The sequence below is a fragment of the Lepisosteus oculatus genome, chromosome 14 (genome assembly GCF_040954835.1).
Source record: "Lepisosteus oculatus isolate fLepOcu1 chromosome 14, fLepOcu1.hap2, whole genome shotgun sequence".
NCBI lineage: Eukaryota > Metazoa > Chordata > Actinopteri > Semionotiformes > Lepisosteidae > Lepisosteus > Lepisosteus oculatus.
In genome coordinates this window covers 57,503,270-57,509,233 of record NC_090709.1, presented here as the reverse complement: position 1 = coordinate 57,509,233, position 5,964 = coordinate 57,503,270, and the positions used below count along the sequence as shown (strand labels likewise).

The 5,964-nt window shown below is 40.8% G+C and overlaps 1 non-coding gene across 1 annotated transcript; it reads right to left on the bottom strand.

The window, feature by feature from the left end:
• Positions 1-1,045: 1,045 nt before the first annotated feature.
• LOC138243898 (U7 small nuclear RNA) lies at positions 1,046-1,103 on the bottom strand. Its single transcript, XR_011192516.1, has one exon. It is a non-coding gene; the product is annotated as a U7 small nuclear RNA (small nuclear RNA).
• Positions 1,104-5,964: the final 4,861 nt, after the last annotated feature.

The following is a 5,964-nucleotide window of genomic DNA, read 5'->3' as shown; positions in this document are numbered from 1 at the left end:
TCTCTGAGGTTTGGTAGATACATCTTCTTCCTGAGTAATGTAGGATCAACTTCTTCAGGCTGGAGGAAGGGCTTGCATTTCGGCAGTAGTAACTGACTGAGTAGTGACTTCTAGGACCTGGTCTTATCAGGTTGCTTTGCCACATTTGTCAGTTCTGCTGAAAAGACCTGTCTCTAGGAAATTTAGGAAGCAGAAGAACGACTATCTGAAAGGTGACATGATCTGCTGGCTGTTTGATGTGATCATGAATGACACAGGAAATTCGAATTATTGCAATAAGACAAAACAAGATCCATAAAACACTGGCAGAAGTGCAAAATGTGAGAAGATAAAAAGACACCTGTTTCTGCCCGCTTTCAAAAAGGGGATCTTGCGCATGTGTGATGAACGTGATAATCACAATATTACAGAAATGACAGCAGCATTGAACATGGCGAGATGTGAAAGATTGTTAATTCCCTTCAAATACTCACAGTGTGTTTATTCTGCTGTATTAATTTACTGTGCTCATCAGGCAGTTACAAACCTGTTATCTACACACTGTTCCCAGAGCTGGATAGGTGACTCCACATTCTACAGCTCTCTAGCAAAAGAGGAAGTCAGACTATAGAAATGGAGAAAATCTCCTCTTCAGAATGTGGAAATATATTCCTGAGAGAAGTCCTTTCTCGACGTTCAACACTCTCTGCAAGTCACCCATTCCCACCTTGCGCAGTGTAGTGGTTATCACATTCTCTTAACACACCAAAGGGTTTCAGTTTGAAAGCGGGCGAAAACAAGTGATCACTTTTCGCTCATTTGTCACTGCTGAGGTTGCTTTATGGGTCTATTTTCTACACTGTGCTGATCAATTGGAAATCAAATGGCAAAAAAGACCCGTTCCCACACCTAAGGTAAATTATTAGGAATCAAAACTGTTCGAGTGTATGGAAGCACACAGCTTTATCAAGATTTCCAAGTGCAAGATCTTTTTATTCATAAAATACCCTATTTATGTTTTATGAGAAATATTAATGTTAATACAGAATCTTTTTTCACCAAATAAATGGGTTTCCAGACTTCAGAAAGCCTTCTAGACAAATACTAAAAGAGTAAAAATTCCATTTGGTAAATGAAATGAAAACAGATACCCTACCAAACCTTGAGTACAGGCCATTCAGGGTGATAATACAAAACCATTTATAATTCAACAAATAAAAGCTGTCAACTGGTAATCACAGCTACTCATAAAAAAACTGAAGTGGCAATACACAGTAGGTGACTCTTGAGTGCAAGTTAAATCCATGCAAGAAGGGGGTTTAGTGTTACATTTCCAAATCAGATATGCAAATGAGAGATCTGGCCCAGCCAATCTCAAAGCTCCGTTGGTCTGGAATGGAGCTGCTCCCCTCTTCTAGTTATTCACACTGGAGCTAGGTTACATATTAGCACATTTCATCTAATTCAGTTGTTTCAGAAAAAAAAGTAAACAAATAAACTGGATTTATTTGTTGGAGCTTCACCAATCTGTTTTTCCACCAAATAAATTGGCTTTCTGACTTCAGAAAAACCTTCCATTTATTTTTTAAGAACTATTTTTATTTCACAAACAAATACAAAGAATCACAAAATAGGAAACTTTAATAAATATACCCAAAACAATATATATGAAACCATCTCTTTAGGTTATAGTGCTCTAATAATGGACAGGGCCAGGCTACCTGCTCTCTTGACTGGAACCTCAATGCTTTTGAACACCCCTGTGTTCCTCAACCTCCTGTTTTTATTCCGTCAGCACCTCTGAACTCAGTTCTATGAAGGACTATAGAATACTGGCTTAGCCAGGTGCGAATGTCCTCCATCTTTGCAAACTCTGAGAACAAAACAACATGCACAGTTGAATATGGATCTTCCCATGGGCCTGAACTATCATTCTTTTTGACTCAAACAACTCCACACATTGTTCAAAGCGAGGGGAGGTAGCAGTAACAACTTCAAACGTTTTCTCCACATTCTACAGATCTCTAGAAATAGAGGAGGTCAGGCTGCAAAAGTGGGGGAATGGAAAAAATCTCCTCTCCAGAATGTGGAAATATTTTCCTTTTCTCTGCAAGTCACTCCTCCCCACCTTGTGCAGTGTAGTGATTGTCACGTTCTCTTAACACACCGAAGGGTTTCAGTTCGAAAGCAGGAGGAAACAAGCTATCTCTTTTATCAAAAGCTTAGCTCTCCCGACAGTGCATAACAGGGCTCTTTTCTACACTGAGATGCTTATTTGGAAAACATAAGGGAAGAGAAAAGTTTCCCTTATTGGGAGTTTAACCCAGGCCACCTGGGTGAAAATCCAGAATCCTAACCACTAGACCATACAGGAGCACACAGCCTCACAAACAATGTGTAATTTCTGTCTTTATAGCGCACTTGTTACATAGCTAGCTGGCACTCAGAGTACTGCAAGATCTATTTACTGAGAATTAGTTGAAGGATAACGTCAGGACTATAACCCCAGCTTTCAGGGGGACTGCAACCTTAACACAGAGCCTTAGACCACTCAGAAAAGGTTTGTTGGCTTTTATAAGTAATTACATGTGTGAAATCTATGTCTCTCAGGCCTGTGAGACTACATCACAGAAGTGCAAACTTGGAGGATGGGCTTAGTAGATAGGGCAACAATTGCGACACGCGCCAAGCCTCTTATGTCCACTGCACATGCAGACTTTGAAAGGGGTCTCAGATTTTATGGGTACTCAATTCTATACGACACTGGCAAGACGGAGTAAAGGAGCAGACCCTTTAAGAGACAAAAACAACACATTGTTTCAGCCAATGTTAATTAAAAGGGCAGCACAGCGTTGGAACTTCTGTCACGGAAGTTATAAGGGCATGCCGTGGAATGGCCAGGAGAGCAAAATAGGCCCTATGTGTAGTGGCAAAACGGGTGTTAGCCCGTTTAGGAGGTCAGATGATGTCAGGTAGAAACTTAAGCCATCAGGCCGCGGAGGAGATGGCCTGGTGCTAGGCAGGTCTGAAGACATATGAACCCTCAATACTGAATGAGGAGGAAAGGGTGACCCGGAAATATATAGCCCCAGACAAAGACAAACCAGAAGGACAAGCAAAGCACAGGGAAACTAGGACAGGACAGAGTGGGAGCGCCCTCTAGCTGTAGAGGGTGTGACAACTATTAGTTTTGAGTGATTGAAATCCATTTTCAATGGTGTTTTTCCTGCTCATAACATTACCAGTGAGAAAGAGGATTGTGAAACCCCCATTGCTTAAACAGCGAGTGCGTTGGTGGTTATAGTAAGAAGTTTCCATAAAATGAAGCATTATATTTTTGTAATACGTTTAGTGCCTATAAAAACTATTCACCCCCCTTGGCCTTTTCACATTTTATTGTGTTACAGTATGGAACCATGATGTATTTAACTGAGAATTGTTGCCACTCATCAACACAAAGTGCTCTATAATATCAAAGTGAAAAAATTCCAGACATTTTACTAAGTCATCAAAATAAAAAACACTAACCCTAACACTCAATACCCAGTTTATAAGGTGAAAAATTATGCTTGAAGCACAGCAAAGTTCTAAAACCAGCATTTGAAAAGCACCCAGAAACATAAAATGTCCATTTCTCAAAAGTAAAATCTTTAGCTTTGAAAAATTATTATCCATGTTTTCATTTTTTCTTTTTTTACATAACATGCTTTCGAGAAATAAACTGCCTATTACAATGAAGGCAGCATTAGCAAATGTGCATCTAGCTTTGTTAAATAAAATCAGGACGTTTACCTATCTCAAATTGATCACTCTTTGCAGGCACACTACGGAAACCCGCGGATGTGAGCTGGGAGAATTGACTCTTACAAAGAGTGTTGACCTAAGAGAAAAGGACTCCTCCTCTCAGTAATACATTTCCACATGTTGAAGAGTCGATTTTCCCCATTGCTTTCCCATATTTTTCGGTGTGGTTATTGATCACTGCCAGTTATCTGCCAAGTCACAGTGAAACTGTTACAGTGAAAAGATTAATAATATTTATTTTATTGGAATACATGTGTAATGTCTCATTCTTACAAGCAATTTTTAAGGAAACACTAGTGTAAATTATAGTGTAAATAGACAGGAGCTATTATAATGTTAAATACTAGTTGTGATAGGTAAAGCTGCATCCAAGTGCTTGGTATGAATAGGTTATCTACAGAGTCTTTGACTTATCTACTCAGAGGAGGAGCTAGATCAGTCCTTTTTTTCTCAATCTGAGTCACCATCAAGATGTAACATGGTCAAAGATGAACAGGAAACTTAATTAATGAGAACACCTGTATCACCCAAAATTGAATTCATAACCCTGAGATTAAGAATTCCATGCTCTACTGACTGAGCCAATCAGGCACTGGTTAAAGTGCCAATCTAGTCCCTGCTGACGTCAATTTGAAAAGGTAAACTTGCTGGCTTTTAATCCTGTTTGGACCAGAGTCTAGTGAAGCACATTGTGTTCTTCATTGATTACTTAAAGCAGAGCAAATGTCAGTGTAGCGGCGAGGGTTATTAATAAGAAAGAACTAAGTGTTCTGAGCTTTCCCAAATGGTCCCATCTCTGTTCATCTCTGTGGTACAGCCACAGAGAAACTATTCATGCAGGCTGATTTAAGGTTTCCTTTGATAAGGGACAGCTCCCAAAGGGGGATGCACTTAGCTAAGCCTGGCTATCATGATCAACGGTCATCCATTGGCGCCTATCTGTCTAGGGAGTGCCAGATGGACATCTGGACTACATTCCTAAGTGTCAGGAGTAAGTGACTCATATCTCACCTTGATCAACCAATCAGGGACTGGTAGGGCCAAGTAACCCACGTGGGACTCTGATGCCCATGGAACTTTCAGCCAATCAACGAGCTGAAGTTCCTCCAGGTAAAAACAGGCAACACAGAGGGCCTGAGAAGATTCAGTGGAGAATTCTGTGGACTTTTATAAAGGGAATTCAAAGGAGAATTCCAGGGCAGGACGGCCCAGGAGCAGAAGGCTCCCAAGGGCAGGACATTCTCGCAGAGCGCCTCCTGACCATCCTGAGACTCAGCCCGGACAACCATGGAACGGCCAGTGTGTCCGAATGCCAGAACTTTCCTTTGTTCTAAGAGTCTAGAGCGGAGGTTGCCAGAGAGTAAGCAGAGGATCCACCCGAGGTTAGCACCAGCAGCAAGCCTCGTGAACAGGTCAGAACTGTGGACAGCTGAATCACTATTCAGAACTAGCTCTTCATCAGGAACGAACCGGTCCTCTTCCTGACTTGCTGGGACCCACAGTCATCTTTTCTCCTGTGCACAAACTTTGCTAGTTAAAGCCAACACTAACTAGCCAGTCAGTGAGCATCAGCAGCGCACCGTCGCAAACTGCACAGCACAGCCTGGCACCTAGGCAGAGAACAGGATTGGACAGCAACAAGCCTGCAACTGTTTCTTTGTGCCCGCAGGAGATCTGAATCCCCAGAGATTGGATGAGTATTCAACTTCAACGCATTACAGCTCGAGAATTCAATTGTTATCCCAACCAGTTGATATCAATTTAATTCCTAAGAGTTATGTTCTTGTTTTGAGTATCTAATGTAGAAGTTGTAACCAAGTTCACTTACGAAACGGTCTAAATGAATGATATACTGAACGTATGTCCTCTTGATATATGTAACTCTTTGTAACTGATTGAATATATATCTTTTGTATTCTGATAACCCTCTCGATAAGATCTGTTAGGTTTATATGCATATTCTATGTATTAATAAATGTATCCTTGTGTACTAGTACCTGTGTGTGTGCGTTGTTTGAGTTATGTCGCATGGTTGGATTCTAAAGCCATCAAAAGAATCAATTTTGTGATTTACTGCTACAATTAATAATTGTCCCAGTAAATGCCCAAACCCTACAGAACTGGTGCCTTCAGAGAGCACACTACATCAGTAATCACAGAAATTTACAATTTTAACAAAAA